This window comes from Sminthopsis crassicaudata, chromosome 3 (genome assembly GCF_048593235.1).
Source record: "Sminthopsis crassicaudata isolate SCR6 chromosome 3, ASM4859323v1, whole genome shotgun sequence".
In the NCBI taxonomy this organism is placed as follows: Eukaryota; Metazoa; Chordata; class Mammalia; order Dasyuromorphia; family Dasyuridae; genus Sminthopsis; species Sminthopsis crassicaudata.
Window position 1 is genome coordinate 529,744,579 of NC_133619.1, and position 18,858 is coordinate 529,763,436.

At 34.6% G+C, this 18,858-nt stretch overlaps 1 protein-coding gene across 1 annotated transcript in view; it reads left to right on the forward strand.

Moving 5' to 3' along the window:
- Positions 1-18,858, forward strand: part of ALKBH8 (alkB homolog 8, tRNA methyltransferase) — a 95,434-nt gene that overhangs the window by 53,576 nt on the left and 23,000 nt on the right. The window lies entirely within an intron of this gene.

Genomic DNA, 18,858 nt, shown 5'->3' on the forward strand with positions numbered 1-18,858 from the left:
TCTACTATCTTCTCAATTACACAGATTTATGATCTTGAGGTTATCTATGACTCATCACCCTCAGCTAGCCCATTGTCAAATTTTGTGTCTACCTTTATAGCATCTCTTATATACATATCTACTCTCCACTTATTCCACCACAATTCTAGGTCAGGTTCTTATCGCTTCTTGTTTGGACTGCTATAGTTGTTATCTAACAGTCTCCTTACCTCAAGTTTCTCTCCATTCCAAACCATAATCCACTTCAGTGCAAGGGGGTTTTTATAAATTATAGCTTTGGCCACATCATCCCTCTGGTCAGTGATCTTCACTGGCTCCTTATCACTTCCAGGATTAAAGAAAAAGTCTTGTAGCATTTAAAGCACTACATAACCTGGATGTGGCCCTTCCTCTCTATTTAATACAATTTACTTCTCTCCACAAACTTACTTAAACATGACATGGCATCTTCTATCCTTGCAGTGGCCATACCTCCTATCTCTGATCCTATACTTAGCTTCTTAGTTTTTCCAGCTTTTTTCAAATCATCTCAAAGATTGTCTTTTGCAGGAGGTTTTTCCCAGTTTCTCTGATTGATGATGTCTTTTTTCAGTTACCTTCATCTACTCTGTATATATCTTCTTCTATGTACCTACTTATTTATATGATTTCCCCTTATGATCTTTAAGGGAAGGAACTTTTATCATTTCTTTGTTTATTTAGTGCTTCACACAGTGTCCCATGCTTAGCAGACAGTAAATATTGAAAAAGAAGGATCATTTGACTATGATGATAAATTCCAGGTAAGATAATTAACCAAAGTTAAACTCACAGACCCCTTACAGATTTCCATGGATAGGTAGGTTAACCCAGAATCAGCTCTTCTAATCCTCTTATTAAAGGGCATGATGGCCACAGATCAGACCTAATTGCCCTTCTGGCTAAAAAAAAAAAATAACCATTTTACATTTAATGGAAACAATGTTTGTTCTATTTGGTTGTTCTATTTCTTTTAATTGTTCTTTTTTGGTTTCTATCAGCTTTTTTCTTCCATTGTTACCTAAGATAGCCCCTCAAAACTGTATCATTATCCAGAGACCTTCTCTAGCTATTCTTTCTCCAGGTGAACTCTTCTCCTCCAATCAATTTACTTGTCACTTTTAGGCAGATTATTTCCAAATTTATATCCTCAGTCCCCATCTCAATTTTCCAACACAAAGTCAAATTCAACATGTGTACATGGTCTTTAAACTCTTAGAAAAAAGACCTAATTAATAAATTTGGTAGAATTTTCCTGTTTAACTCCTTTTAGCAGTTCAGTTTAATATCATGTGACTATTGCCTTGTAACTATGCTATTTTGGATTTGTGTCTTCATTCACTGATGGATGTCAAATATGACCTTAACTATTACAATCCTCCTATAATAACACCTGCAAACAAATACAACAGTTGTTTTGTACTCAGAGTCACCAATAAACAGATGTTGTCAGTGTGGTGTGTGAAAGTAGAAATGGAGAAAATTCAGCCCAAAACATATTCCAGATGAATGATATTAGAGGATGCTTTATATTTCCTTACTTTCTGTTAAGAAATGATAAACTCTGAGATAAAAATATTACATGTGCTGTCAGTTCTAATAACTACTCTTAGTGGATTTTCTTAACTATTTTTCAAAAGAAAAATACTGCTCTTGGGGAGAATTTTAATGGGGAAGTGATAGTTATATCAAAATGAAATGCATCAGTAATTTTTAAAAACCAAATATATATCATTCCTACTGCATTTCCCTAATTTGCCAGCCTAATGAATCTGTCAAAAGTTTAGTCTGGAATGCCTTGCTGTTTGTAAAAATGTTGTGTCCTGATCTTCTTAAACTGAACTTCTTAAAATGTTAATAAAATACTTTTGATGATTCATTACAAGAATATTTTATGAGAATTGACACCAACAATAAACTCAATTCCTTTCTATTATTCTTAAAATTTGTTGTTCAACAAAAACTTCAAAAAATCATAGAACATATTGACAATGATAGAATAAAATTTCCAAGACAAAAATTTTGAGAAAGGTAGAGCAGAGGGTAAAGAAGATAATTACAAGATCAATGTGAGACTATTTTGGATTAAGGAAAGGAATCACAAGGGACCCTGTTAGGAAAGCAGCATTTTTTTTTTTTTTTTGTCAGAAACTAAGAATTAAGATGCCTTGTAGATGGACAAAAGGACATTTGCAAGGGGAAGTAGCACAGGTGGGAGTCAGAGCAGGGAAAACCTAGCTGAATGGACTTATATATGATGAAAGAATGCTGGTAGGATGCAGCCAAGTTTGTTCAGAATTAAGGAATGCTGAAGAAATATCTGGGCATCCATAGGTGGTGAACTGCATCAAGAGGAGAATAAAAAGTATGTGGTGTCTTGGAATCAGAGCCAGAGGATGTAGAAACAAACCCCAGCTCCCTTAGTACCTCTGTGATTATGGCAAGTAATCCCCTGGGCTTCCCTTGACTCATTTGTAGAATGTGTAGACTAATTGCCTCGAAGGTCCTTTCTAGCTAATTAATCTATGGTTAATTAATTTTACATTCAGGGGCTTAAGGATAGTGTGTGTGTATGATAATTTGTGACCTACCTATATTTCCTTTAAAAATGTCTACTCCTTTTTATGAAAGACATTATCCCTTGACGTTTTCTAAGAGTTCTAGTGAAAACATTGAGGAATGATATATATTTTTAGGGACTGGAAGGTAGGTATTGAGTGAGATGACAGCTCTACTTCCAACCTCACAGTAAAGGAAAAGCACCAAGCTGAAAATAATTGTTGGTTCTAGAACAGCCATCAAGGGTAGGGCAATGTTCTAGATCTGTGCCCTCTTTGGTATTCATACTATTAAGTTTATGTCTTTCATAAAAAAGGGCTTCACAAAGTGATTTGGGGTTATTTAGAAAATTTCATAATGCCAGTTGTTCAAGATATGTCTTACAAATAATTTTGTTAAATCGATTAACAAAATGCAAAAATGTCAAGATTACTCAGTCCCTTCTGAGCTGATTTAGCATTCAAGAGAGATGACAAATTCCCATAAAATCATATAGGAAACTGTCATAGGAAAAGTAGCAAGAGGTAGCAAAAATATTTCTGTAATGGCAGTGAAGAGATATGGGTGCTAGTTCTGGCTCTCTCCTTAACCAGCTATATGGTCTGCACCTAGTTATAGTTAATTGCATCTAGGTAGTGCATTGGGGAGTGCTAAACCTGGAGTCAGGAAGACCTGATTTCAAATCCAACCTCAGACAGTTGGGAACTTGGCTAAGTCATCTGATTTCTATCTGCCTCAGTTTTCTCATCTACAAAATGGGGATAATTCAAAATGAAGAGATATTTACAAAATGTTTGAGTTGCATTCACCCTGTCAATAAACAATTATGTGCCATACACTATATTAAGTGGTAGTGATACAAAGAGAGGCAAATGACAGTTCTCTCCCCTCAAGGAGTTTATAATCTAATGGGAGAGAAAACAAGCAAATATTCACAAACAAGCTATATACAGGATAAATAGGAAATAAAAATGGGAAAGCACTGGAACTAAGGGATTGATAAATGATTTCTATAGAATATGAAATTAGTGGGAAGGCATTAGAATTAAGAGGAGTTGGGAAATGATTCCTGTAGAATATAGAATGTTAGTTGGGATATAAAGACACCAGTAGGCAAAGATGAGGAGGGAGAACATTCCAAGCATAGGGAACAGTTAGAGAAAATGCCTAGAACTCAGAAAGAGTATCTTGTTCATGCAACATATAGGAAGTGAGAGTCACTGCAGGAAGTAAGATATAAAAAGAATGAAAAGATAGTAAAGGGCTTTGAATGCTAAACAGGATTTTGATTTTAGAGGCAATAGGATGTTGGAGCTTGGTAGGGGATAGAGAAGAATTAGGGGACAATTATGACAGAGGCATGCTTGAGAGCAATTACTTTTTTTTTCTTTTAATAGTTTTTATTTACCAGATATATGCATGGGTAATTTTACAATATTGACAATTACCAAACCTTTTGTTCTAATTTTTCCCCTCCTCCTCTCCCAGATGGCAGGTTGGCCTTCAATACATGTTAAATATGTTAAAGTATAAATTAAATACAATATATGTATACATGTCCAAACAGTTGTTTTGCTGTACAAAAAGAATCAGACTTTGAAATAGTGCACATTTAGCCTGTGAAGGAAATCCAAAATGCAGACGGACAAAATTAGAGGGATTGGGAATTCTATGTAGTGGTTCATAGTCATCTCCCAGAGTTCTTTTGCTGGGTGTAGCTGGTTCAATTCATTATTGTTCTATTGGAACTGATTTGGTTCATTTCATTGTTGAAGATGGCCATATCCATCAGAATTGATCATCATATAGTATTGTTGTTGAAGTATATAATGATCTCCTGGTTCTGTTCATTTCACTCAGCATCAGTTCATGTAATTCTCTCCAGGCCTTTCTGAAATCATCCTGTTGGTCATTTCTTACAGAACAATAATATTCCATAACATTCATATACCATAATTTATTCAGCCATTCTCCAACTGATGGGGATCCACGTAGTTTCCAGTTTCTGGCCACTACAAAGAGGGCTGCCACAAACATTCTTGCACATACATTCTCTTCTTTAAGATCTCTTTGGGATATAAGCCCAGTAGTAACACTGCTGGGTCAAAGGGTAGTACAGTTTGATAACTTTTTGAGCATAGTTCCAAATGAGCAATTACTTTCTTGGCTGAATGGAGAATGGATTGGAGCAAGTGAGGACTTAAAGTAGAAAGAACCATCAGCAAACTATCACAGCAGTTCAAATGCCAAGGGATGAGAGTGGTAGCAATGTCAGAGGAATAACAATGGTTGGCTATATTGCCATTGTGGGAGGCAACTTTTTTCTTTTACATAAAGAGGTTTAATTATCAACGAAAGAGTAATCAGTTATTAAGAATTGAGGTATCCAGCGTGTGTCTCAGTATCATTTTTGAAAGAATTCAGGCTCGGTCTCCAACCCAAGCAAAAGCATTTGACTTGGGTGATGCACCCAATGAGTTCTATTCCTTAAGGGAAATAAGCACACCCATGGAGTGAAGCATTATAGAGGGCAGAAAATGTTAACATACTGAATCTGGTCCAAACCACAATCAACTGGGAAAGAAGGCAAACAGGAGCCATGCATGTGGCTACCCAGAGTACATATAGAAAAGCCCACTTGGGAGTATGGATATATGGTAATGATATTATAATGAAGCTTCCTGTATCATAAATTTACCCAAAGAATAGCAAAAGCAAAACTTTAGGGAAAGTCATTTCTGAGGTTTCATGGACAACATACTACATGAAAATGCATTCACTGGTTAGGGCAACAGTGGCTCCTAGTTGTCTAGCAATTGTTGCCAACACAATTGTTGCTGATGTTGCCACCCCCATCAATACTATATGTTAAAACCTGTGCCATGTGGTGGAGTTACATAAAAAAATAAAAAGTTACAAAAATAAAAGTCTATGCCCACAAACAGTTCACATTGTACTGTACAGAAGTACACATTTGAGTGTACAGAAGCTCATCATGGAGAAGAGGATCCTATAGCTGAGGAACAGGAAGGACTTCCTGTAAAAGTACCTCTTGGGCTGAGTTTTTGAGGAAATTCAGAATTCTAGTAAGGAGCGACAGTATTCAGGAGTGGAGGGCAGAGCAAAGGCCCAGACGTGGGAAAATTATATATGTAAGTAATATCAAGAAGGTCATTTTGACTTGAAAACAGAATATTAGGTGAAAAATATTTACTAGGTTAGTAAAGATGGAGGTTGGGGTATAGTTGTGAAGGGCCTTAAATGTCAGAGAAATTTGTTCTTCATATTAGAGCCAAAGAGAAATCTACTGAAGTTTATTAAACAAAGGAATGCTGTGGTCAGACCTGTGCATCATAAAGACAGGAATAGTGCCTGAAACTCTCTATCTTTATTTAATTTTTTCCCATAGAAATAATAATTCACATTTATTGTCAAGTTGAAGTCTATTAAACACTTTGTTGCTTATCAGGATCTTGTAATTTGAATAATTCTTTTTTCAGAAGAGGGAACTAAGGCTTAGAAAAGAGAGTGAATAACCAAATCCTGTAGTATATTTGGCTGTGATTAATACCCTAATCGCCTGACTTATGGTTTCTTTTTCATATAGAATAAAAACATTTTTCAGCAGTACCTTTTAGACAAAAGAACTGCTATTGTGCTTATAGATTTTTTTGAAGGATTTGTAGCTCATTACCTCAGAGTTTTGGAGGAAATTCAGAATTCTAATAAGGAGGGATTGTATTCAAGAGAGAAAGACAGGGCAAAGGCCAGACAAAGGAGAGTTATATATGTAAGTAATATCAAGAAGGTCAGTTTGAAAACAGAATATGTAGGTGATAAATATTTACTAGATTAATAAAGATGGAGGTTGGGACATAGTATGGATGGAAGTGGATGAAAAAATGAAATATCATAGTACAATGGCAAAAGTGCCAGGTAAGTATTCAGAGGACCTGGATTTGAATACCCTCCCTACTACTTACTTTGTGATTCTGGGTAAGTGACTTCTGTAAGTCTCAGTTTTTTCATCTGTAAAATGTAGCGCCTTACCTGCAAGAATTGTGAGGATCAAATGAGATAATATGTAAAGCTTTTTGTAAACTTTAAAGTGCTCATCATTCTTCATATAAAAATAAGTGGGGGAGAAGGGACTACTTACAGAGTCCCTTTTATCTCTACTCTTGGAGCTTATGTGCTTATGTTTATATATACATACAAACATGTATTTCTCTGTGTATACATTCACATAGAGAAATATGTATACAAATATATTTTGGTTTTGGTTGTTGTTTTTTGTCCTTTATGACATGCAAGTGAATTGGATTTAAGTGAGGGACAAGAATTATCAACTCTGGTAGCAAATAACCAAAGAGTCACAGAGGTTTTGTATCCATTAACTCCAAAAATACCAAAGATTCACATAGGTTATATTGGGAAAGAGAAATTAAGACACGTATTGGGGCTTCTTTTAGGAGGAGACCCAAGGCTGTGGAGCTAAACCTTGATCAAATAGTGTGGTGCAGCCACAAAGGTGAGACACAAGCAAGGTTGTCTAGTAACAAAAAGTTCCTTCATATCAGGGCTTCCTATCTGGGCCCTCAGACAGGGATCATCAGTAATGTGATTTAGTTGCAAAAATTTGTGAATTAGTATTCATCCAAAGGATGAATGCAAGGAATTTGTTATTATGCCAAATTCAGGAAAGAGATTATTTGCTAGACTTAGCTATGGAAAATGGTGTCTCCTAAAACTAAAAAAAGAAAGGAATGGTCTTGTATCATGACTATAGATATGTGTGTGTGTGTGTGTGTGTGTGTGTGTGTGTGTGTGTGTCTGTCTGTCTTGAGATAGAAGCAGTGAAATAGGAAGTGCTACTAAAATTTTTGCCACAATTTTATTTATATAGTTTTCTATCCAGTTTCAACTATTCTAGGAATTTGCCTTTTTGACCATTTCCTGCCCCGCCACTCATTAGCTTTAACCCATCCCTATCTAATAGCTTCTCCTCACTACCATTCCACATTCTGAAACTGGTGCCTCCTTACTATTCATTCACTTCTCAATCCAGTATCCCAGAAAAGAAGCCATCTAGTGTGAACAAGACTTCCCCCCACTACATTCCCAAAATATGGTCAACTAAGATTTGCTTGAAGTCTTCTCGTGAAGTCTCCCTCCATTACCATTGGAGGGAGCCCAATATCTCTTAATTTCTCTTATTGACCCTAAATCTCTTTAACTCTGCGGGGGAAAAAAGAAGTATGGACCATGCATTTTTGTTTAATCTGCATTAGTAATGCTTTCTTTAGAACATAAGTAACAAAATGATAAACTAAGCCCCACTTTGTAACCTTTGCAGAGATTCCTGAAGTATAAATGTGCATGAAGAAAATGTGACAATTGTTTCCCACACAGCTTCCAGCGGCCAGCACATTCCTGTTTCATTCTAACTAGCTCTAAGCTCTGTCTTCTGGGACTAAAGAAAGCAGATAGAATCTCTCTACCACATGATAGATAGCCTTTCAAACACCTGAAGCAGCTAAAATATCCCACTCGAGCCTTCAGTAGCTTAAATCTTCCTATTTCTTTTTACCAATCCTCTATATGCCATTATCTTGAGGTTTTTCACTATACTGATCACTTTTCTCAAAAAAAGAAAAAAGGTGTTTTTTTGTTTTTGTTTTTGTTTTTTTTTTTTAATAAAAAATCTGTTGAGCCTATAGAGAGTTCCAATTGAAAGCTACTATTCCGAATGGGTTTGTTGTGCATGGGTAGTACAAGTAGTATTGGGACACTGGGGATACTGGACTTTGTCACATTCCACTCTTAGTTTCATATGTATGAACCTATGGAGCTTTATTTAAAGGAAAGGGAGAAAAAACATGCTGCTCAATATCCAGAGTCACCTTTGCCACAAAGTGAGATCCATTTAATATGTGATTTACTTTTGTGCTTTTCCAAGAATCACTTACACCTTATGCCTCCTACCTTAACCATCAGAATTTATATGGCTTCTTCCCCAGTTAGATAAATGGTCAATGGATATTAAGAAAGATGTTTCAAAGGAAGAAATATAAGGCATCAACAAAGATACATACAAACACATATATTTACTGATTCCTTAGAATATGTTATATATATATATATATATATATACACACACACACACACATGTACACATATGTATATTTATATGTGTATGTGTGTATAGTCTCTTTCCTCAAATTACTTTGACTTTTTTTTCTCTGTTTCTCTGTTGTGTTCCTTAGTTGAATGTTAGCTTCTTGAGGGCACGAATGGCTTCATTATTATTGTTTTTGTGACCAAAGCCTTCCTTTTTTTTTTTTTTTTTTTAAATATGAAGAGCTAGAATTACTGACAGCAATAAAGTAAACCCCAGTTGTTCAAACAAAAGGTTATAATTAATTCAAAATATATAAATATTGCCCTAATTTTGGGTTTGGTGAGTATTGGTATTTAAGATCGACGCCTGCATTTAAATACCTGTGAATTCTTTTAATTGAAATCAAACATATGTTTTGACTTACTCTATTCATGCCCAAAATGATGTGTGCTAAAGATTTGCTAGTCTTAGATGAGAGTATATCTGGGACTTAGAACTCTCCCTGCTAAACTCCAAGCTCAAAGTTCTTTCTGGAGTGCCCTACTTGGACCTTTTCTCCTCTATCTCATCTGCAGTGAACCTCAGAATTTGTTGCTATTATATATTTTTCTTACTCTGTTTTGTCTCCACATATTTCATACTTTCTCTGAGTAATACTAGATTTTCCTTACTTTCTAAGAGACAATGAATGAACTGATTGTACTACTCATACCCTAATGCAAAAAGGATATAAGGACTACTCAAGATTCTCCCAAAGTTTCTAGATCTTTGGTGTTTAGGCTAGAAGCAGTTAAGTCTCTAGCAATATGAAAAAAAAATTGTTTCACATGTGTTTCATAAAGGACTTCTAGAGACAGTAAAGAATTATTTCATCTTTCAGTTGTATTATATTAACTTTATAAATTAAATAAACTAATTAAATTGTACAAATCAATACAAATGAAGATGATATTGAATTGCTTTGACATCAATTGAATAAATGCAGCATAATATAATTACATTATATTGTAATATAATATTGAAGTAGAATACTTATAAAATATACTGTAATATGATATAATAGAATGCTTTATTTTAACAACAGAATAACATTATATAATGTAGGAAAAAGTATAATGCAGTAATTAAATTATGTCATAAGATTATTTACCCCAGATGGCTCCTCTCAGTAGCATATCAGAAAACTCCATATTACTTAATGAATTTGTTAATGCTTGTTTCTTATCTTAAAAAATTAGTCAATGTTGAAAGTGGCGTCCTAGTTGTGTTTCAGTGTCTGTATGTTTATACATTAAAATATGTAGTTATCCATTGTCTCAAAGATCTCTTCCTTCTGCAAAATTGTGTTCATTTCTATCCTTAGAAAAAAGCTTAAAACGTACGTGCCTTACAGGATAGTAAACAAAATAAACTAGAACAAACATGCCAAATGTTTCACTTTTGAATCGCAGACACAGCTCCTATATTTGTTTTACAAAAAAGCATGGCTCCCAACATGCATCTCAAACAGTGTACCATGTAATGTGGTATAAGAGCAACATTTAACATAATTGAAACTGCTTTAACCTAAATACGTTTACTGCTTAAGTACACTCCAACATAACTAACTTGAGAAAAGCTGAAATTGTTTAACAGTTATAGTCTTTACTCAACTTGGTTATTACATCCTAGATGAATGTTTTTCTATGTTCAAAAATACTGAACCTGAAGTTTTTAAAACAATCCTGATTTCACTAACAGTAAGCATAAATCACAAGCTTGTATTGCAAAACTGTTAAACTTCTTTTTTGTTTGTTTTTTCTCTAAAAAAAGTTGACCAAGAGTCAGTGATCAGGATTACATTCCCCATCCACCACTCATACTGGACATGCCAGACATCCCTCCCATTCCGTTCACTCCCATAGATGCACGGCTCCCGCTACTGTAGTAGCTACTGTTCATCGCTCCTTGGCTCCCATATCCGCTCATGTTGCTTTGACCACCGTAGCCGCCTCCATAACCCCCACTCAGCTGCTGGCTAGCTGGACCACCGTAACTGGACTGGTTTGACAAGCCCATGCCTCCCATCATTTGGCTACCATAAGCACCACCGCTTGCTCCTGCTGTAGAATTCAAGAAGAGTTCTACATATCTGTGCTGCATATTTGCTTTGTCTTTTGACATAGCTGCCACAGCATCTTCATGAGTAGCAAATTCAACATCGGCTTCTCCAGTCACTCTGCCAAAAGTCCTTGCCTTTTAAACTGCAGTCAACCTTCAATCACCATAATAATGAAAAAAAAAAAAGCAAAGATAAATGGAATCTATAGATAATCCCTAAATCTTATTTCAGTTGAGTCTTTCAATTTCCTCTAACTCCACTTTGTATAAGAATTTTTAACAAAGCTGATTTGAATTTCACCCCCAATCTACCCACCCCCTCTGCTGAGTTTCTTATTTGTACAATTCAGTGAAGAGACAGACAGACAGGCAGACAGAGACACAGAGAGAGAGACAGAAAAAGACAGAGACAGAGAGAGAGACACACACATACACAGAGAGAGAGAGAGAGAGAGAGAGAGAGAGAGAGAGAGAGAGAGAGAGAGAGAGAGAGAGAGAGAGAGAGAGAGAGATTGAGAGAGAAAAGGGAGGAAAGGAGGAAGAGAGATGGAGGGAGGGAGGGAGAAAAGGAGGAAGAGAGCTAGAGGGAGGGAGGGAGGGAAGGAGGGAGAAGTAGGAGATGGAGGGAGAGAGAGAGGGAGGAGGGAAAGGGTGTGTATAAGGGGAATGTGTCTGTGTGCTTGTGTGTAAGGGGAATATTTGCTAAGAAGCCTCTTTCAGGAAAGGGAGTCTCATACTTAGCTAGTTCAATAACTAAAATGGTCTTAGAGTTTACCTATACACTGGGATTTAGCTGGCCTACAAAATTTTTAGACCAAGAGACCCCAAACTAGGGTATGCATACCTCCAAGGGATAGTAAAAACAAATTTCAAATTTGGAGGTGACATTATTTTATTGAAATTAAATTTTTTTTATTCCTTATGTGCACGGCAAACTCTATAATTTACTTCCTAACACATCAAATAATAAGATTTTTCTGAAAATCAAGGGAAAAAAAGGTTGAAAAAGAAAAAAGCTTGACAAGCCCTGCTTTGATAGTAGATATGACCCATAACATTACCAGATCTTTGGTACTGAGCTAAAATTAGTCCAGGCTCTAAAAATATGCTAAGAGGATATTATTTATTGTTTTGGTATTCAATTTATTATGAAATGAGGTTTTTTTTGTTTGTTTCTGGAGGTGATTGGGGTGCTATTGTCTAAACCCTTTGTATTAAATTTGGCATCTAATGGGAAAGATGGCTTCCCAGGGTCCTAATGCTTTTATCAGCTTTCCTCCATCCATGACTGACTCAGAAGTTTGGCTTGGTTTAAATATCAATCCAGCAAATCAAGAGATATTCCATGGAGTTGGTTTCCTTAATGAGGATTCTTTCTAGATGTTCATCCATGCAAATCACTTTTTTTCAGCTGAGGTATTTTCTTTTGTACTCCTTTCATATACTAATTTAAAGATATTCTGCTTTGGAATATAATTTTATAATCTATCCTTGACAGCTCAGTTGGTAAGTGAGGAAAACTGGAATAGAATCATCCTCTATGGGCAGCCAAAAGCCATTGTCGTAAAAACACATGGTAATACTTTATATCCTCATAGATATGGAATAATTAGAAGAGCATTGTAAAGTACTACTGATTTAAGTATTAGAGAACATAGGTTCAAATCCCTACTATGACCCTTACAAAACTGGACAAGTCACTTTAATTGTTTGAGGCTGTTTCCTCAATTGTAAAATGGGAAAAACAATACTTCTACTATCTGCTCTCACAAAATTGACTTTAAAACTACTCTGAAGGATTTATGATGAAAAATGCTATTCATACCGAGATTAAAAACTAATTGTGTCTGACTACAGACTGAAGCGTACTTTTTTTTTTTCTTGAGGTTTTTTTTTTTGGAGGGGGATATCTATGTTTTCTTTTGTAACATGACTTCTATAAAACTGTTTGGCATAACTTTGAATGTGCCTTTTCAGTAGAAGATGTGGGGGAAAGGAATGGAGAGCATCTGGAACTCAAAGTTTTAAAAACAATTATAAAATTGTTGTTTTATATGTAACCGGGGAAAATAAAAATATTAAAACATAAAAAGATAAAAAATATTGCCTTGTAATGTACTTCAGAAAGATTAAGTATTATTATCATTGCCATTGAAAGAGACAAGTCTATTACTTTATAATATATGACCTGAAGGAATAAAAGGGGAAGGAAGAGACAGGCTTGATATTTTGTTCCTACTTATATGTGCACATAGCATTTCCCCACAGTAGAATTTAAGTCCCTCAAAGGCAGGAACTTTTATCCTTTATGTTCCCAATGCCTAGTACCAGCATTTAATAAATGGTTGTTGATTTGAATCAATTGAATAGCAATCATCATCACAAAGAAAACAATTTTCTTTAAAAAAAATCTGCTTACAAATCTAAAAACATACATTACACTTTCTTTTTCATCTCTTAAAAATCCCAGCTCCCCTCCTTCCTACTTGGTGTTATTTTGGGCAAGTCACTTCAATCCTGTCTGTTTTCTCATCTATAAAATAAGTGATTGTATTAGGAGGTCTTTGAAGTTCCTTCTAGTTCTAAATCCTATGAAAGTAAAACTATACATAGTATATTTAAGCAATTTAATTAAATTTTAAAAGCATTTATTAAGTTCCTTCAATGAGCTTAACACTATACATCATGCTAGTCACAGTAAATATTCATATTCAAAAGGATCTGTGATCTTAAGGATTTGAATCTTACCTCCAAGTAGGCAGCTCAAAGCCGATCTATTTGGGGCTCCTCATCCATATCGATCCATAAATTCAACACAGGAACCCATTTAACCTGCTGGAAACTTCTCTCAATTTCTCTTTGAAATTTAAAAGCAAGCACACTGGCTGTCCAATAGTCATTTTTTATCCTGACTAGCCATCTTTATTTTTCTTTTGCTCTTGTTCTTTTTTGAAGTTCCTCATTGGTTTTATGTTGAAACCTGCTCTTAGCCACCATGCATCTCCTCATTGCCTTCTATGTGATATTCATTTTTAGCTCTTTAGGTAATATATTTTATATCTTACTTATGCAATAATATGGGTAGAATAGTGATATTAAGATGGGTTTCAGTTTTCAGGAGAAATGTGGAATTGTTAAGAGAACTTTGCAATTTCCCAATGGAAATCCAGTTTATTCTTCTTCTTGCTTATCTCATCAGTTGGGTGTTTTTTGTCCTGTCTGTCCAAGTATACAGTGATGAGCAAGTTCTCTAGGTAGTAAAAATACAAAGACAACAATGACATATTCCCTGCTTTCAAAAAATTGATTTTCTATTGGTAGTAGGGTGAGGAATTGAAATGTTAACGATTAATCCATGTCATATGAAGGAGATTCAACCAGTTGAGTCATGTCTGTTGTGTCTAATACATAGTAGACATAATAAATATTGAATTCAATTAACATTAGAAAAATATAAGCAATATAGGTGACATTTTAAAAAATTAAGTATTTGTCATCCAGGAATTTTTATCTTATTCCCAAATACATCTGATTTTAAGAAGGGCACCAATTACTTAAATGAGGTTGAACAAAGATCATATTTTACATAAGATTTTAAGGAACTGCCAGGAGTCTTGAAAAATGTGGCAACAGTCTATTCTGGGTGGAATGCCACCTTTTGGACAATAGTATTATCATGTTTTCCAAAAGAAATTTATATCTTTGAAGAGAAAACAAACATTCAATTGGAAGACATTTAATCAGGAGACTCTTTCATCTATTTCCAAGTGCTGACCCGAACTGAATTGCTGAACTGAATTACTGACATTATTAGGAATCCCAGAGGTGAAATTGAGGTGTTCATTAAGAAAGAACCCTAGAAAAAAGAAGGAAGAAAGAAGAAAGCTTTGTGCTAGTATACAGTGTGGTTATCAGTAGTAATGGCAATAGACCTCTCTATAGTGGTAGAGAAGCTGTTACTTTACAATTGTTTGATGGCCTCTGCTTGCACAGGCTAATTGCCTTTGACTTTGGCTTCTTCTCTGAGTCTGTTTCCTCTTCTGTAAAATAAGAAAAAAAATTTGTAATGCCTATCTCTTATGGATTACTGTGAGAATCATATGGGATGGGGATGCTAGCAGGATGGCAAGTAGCAGAAAAAAAGTATAGCCTAGATTCCCCTTCATAATTCCTTCCCCTGAATCTAGAAATTGCACCAAACTGAATTTTGATTGGAAAATCCAAGGAAAAGTTACAAGTCATTTTTTCAGCCCATTGAGGCTTAAGGTTACAGAGTTCTGCAGACACTGGAGATGGAATCTGGCCAAATGTGGATGTTCACATCAGTTACGTTCCAATCAATGCCTATGAACTGAATTGGAAACTGGTCACCAGGGCAGGAAGAGATCCCAAGGGATCCTGAAGAATTCAGGAACTGACATTATCTGGAAACCATGTCAACCTCCTGGACCCAGTTTCAGGTTACAGATCCAGCTGTGACAATTAAAAAGATTGATAGACATAGTTTTTGGTAATTCAATCACTTTATTATTAAGGCCAGCAGGTTATTAATAAAAGAAAGTCTTGTCTCTCTTAGATCACAGACTTCTAATGGTGGAAGAGTCACAGTTTATATGCCCCTTGAAAAGTAGGTATTCTGAATGGTAGAAATCTATTTGGATTGGTTAATGCAAAGACTGATGTGGGTTATATTAAAATTAAGGTTATCTTGACATATATGACTTAAGTCATTCAAATCCTGCTCAAAGAGGCATTAATTTCCATATCACCTGTCTTGAATATAAGAAGAATCAAACCTTACCCAGGCCTGTGAAACAAAAATAATGAGAAGGAATATACCCATTAGTCCATACTTAAAATTTCTTTTATTATCTGATTAAATCTTGGCCTGGGTAATAATCTATATCCACACTTGTTTGTTTCTGGATGAGGAAGGAAAAAAATTAAAAAACCTTGGTCTTAACACAATATGTAGTTATTAAATATAAGAGAAAAATATTCATTTCACACACAGGTCAGACATTCTAGAAAGGATACCTGTACTTACAGGTGGTAGAAAAAAAATCATGATTCCTAGCTGTCTACTAATTAAGGAACAACATAGGTCTAACCTTCAGCCCAAGTTGGATTTTGCCATGGAATAACCAGGACAGGAATCTCAGACTAAAAAAGAACTTACATTTCATTTGAATCTACAGAGGAAAAAAATAGAATTGTAATTTATATATCACCTATTATGTGACAGGAACTATGCTAAGTATTTTATCAATATTATTTCATTTGATCAAGACACAATAATTAATGACTATAGTAATCTAGTATTTTATAAACCCAAAGATTCCAGCTTCTGGGATAAGGGCTTACTATCTGACAAAAATTGTTGGGAAAATTGGTCAATGGTATGGCAGAAACTAGCTATTGACTAGCATCTAACACCCTATATCAAGATAAGGTCGAAATGGATTTATGGTTTAGACATAAAGGGTGATACTATAAGCAAATTAGGAGAGCAAGAGATAGTTTACCTATCAGGTCTTTGAAGAAGGGCCAAAGAACTAGAAAACATTATGAAATGCAAAATAGATTATTTTTATTACATTAAATTAAAAAGATTTTGCACAAATAAAGCAATGACACCAAGAACAGAAAGAAAACAGAAAGCTGGGGAAAATAATTTTATAACCAGTGTTTCTGATAAAGGCCTCATTTCTAAAATATGTAGAGGACTGAATCAAACTTATAAGAATACAAGCCATCAAGATGGCAAGAGAATAGAAAGATCTTTATCTGACCTCTTTCTGGCTTCCCTCAGATCAAGACCAAATCAAGCCTCTGAATGAGTTTTGGAGTACACAGATATTTGGAATACACAAATATTTATAGTGTAACAAATTTCCAGAAGAAGATATTTTGGAAGAACTCCAGGAAAGATCCATCTCTCTCTTTTTAAAAATTTTAAACCTTTTTATTTTCAAAATATATGCATGGATAACTTGACAATCTTGACTCTTGCATAGCCTTGTATTTCAGATTTTCTCCTCCTTTGCCCCATCTGCTTCCCTAGATGGCAAGCAATCCAATATATGTTAAACATGTTAAAATATATGTTAAATCCAATATGTATAAACATATTTATACAATTCTCTTGCTGTATAAGAAAAATCATATCTAAAAGAAAAGAAAGTAAATGAGTAAGAAAACAAAATGAAAGCAAACAGCAACAAAAACAGAGCATAGGAATAAATGATTTTTTTCCTGAAAATAATCTATTTAAAACCATTAGAAACATCACATGTAATGGGGATAAACTAGAAGCATTCCCAGTAAAATAAGGGATGAAACATGGTTGCCCCCTATCACCATTACTATTCAATATTGTATTAGAAATGCTAGCTTTAGCAATAAAAGAAGAAAAAGAAATTAAAGGAATTACAGTAGGAATGAGGAAACCAAATTATTATTCTTTGCAGATGATATGCTGGTATATTTAGAGAATCCTAGGGAATCAATTAAATAACTACTAGAAACAATTAACAACTTTAGCAAAGTTTCAGGATACAAAATAAATCCATAGAAATCATCAGCATTTCTATATGTAACCAATAAAAGTCTAGCAGCAAGAGACACAAAAAGAAATATAAATTATCTGGGAGTCTTTCTGCCAAGACAAAGTCAGGAGCTATATGACCCCAATTATGAAACACTTTCTGTGCAAATAAAGTGAAATGTAATCAACTGGAACAATATCAAGTGTTCATGGGTTGTCTAAGCTAATATATTAAAAATAACAATTCTACCTAAATTAATCTACTTATTCAGTGCCAAAGCAATCAAACTGTCAAAACGGAAAGCAGTATGGTAGAAACTAGGCATTGACCAACACCTAACATCCTAGAGAAGGTCGAAATGTGTTCATGATTTAGAAATAAAAATTGATACTATAAGCAAACTGGAAGAACAAAACCCCTCTTAATTCTAATTTCTTCCTTTGCTTAATTATTCTCTGTTTATTCTGTTTATGTCTTTATTTATTAGATTGTGAACTCCTTGAAGAAAGGTATTGCACAGTGTCTTGCACATAATAGGTGCTTAATAAATGTTTATTGACTGGATAACTGGTCTCTGCAGCTTTTAGACATTGAGAATTGCCTAGAATAGAGATAAAGGGCCTTGTTCAGGATCACACAGCCTGTATAAGTCAAAGATTGGACTTAGATCCTGACTTAAAGGTCAGTTCAATATCTATTTTGGCATTCTACCTCTTCATTATCTATTATTATAAATAACATCTGAATCACATGGGAAATCTTAAAGTAACATAGAAAATAGAAAATAGAAAGGCATGTAGTATATATGGTACAGTAGGAAGAACTGTGGATTGAAGTCAGAAAACGTTTGGTTGCAAATGCAGTCCTTTATTCTAAGCATATTATTACAAATAAGCCATTTAATCTTTCTCTATATTAATTTCTTCATCTTTAAAATGGGAATAATATCTTCAATATTTATCTTGATGGTTTGTTAGGAGGATTAAATGATAATGCATGTGAGGTACTTTACAAACCCTAGAGTGCTATATATACTATGAGTATCCATTTTTATTATTAAAGTAGCAGCTTTTAAGCAAAAGCAAATTTCAGATTGCCCAGCTGTGAGAAAACTTAATGTTAGCACATGCTCAAACTTTCATCATAAATTTATGTAGAAATGAAACATCTAGGATCATTTGGACACTTTGACATCAAAGTCCAGATGAGCCAGTGACTCAGAAGAGGAAAAAAAATGTTTAAATTACCCATTTTAATGATGTTTTGAATCACTGTGACTCAGAGCTTAGTGAATATTTCTAAAAACATGAATTTTCCTGACACTGGATTTCATATCATAAATCTGATATTATATTGTGATCTGGGAATTTGACAGTTTTTAATTTGAAGGAAGGTTATCTTTGTTCCTGTGTTTCTGTTCAATGAGACCCAGTCATCATGGGTAGAGGGTCATGTGCCTGTCTTTGTGGGGAAAAATACCTGGTGGTGAACCTTGTTCTTTAGATTTAAAAA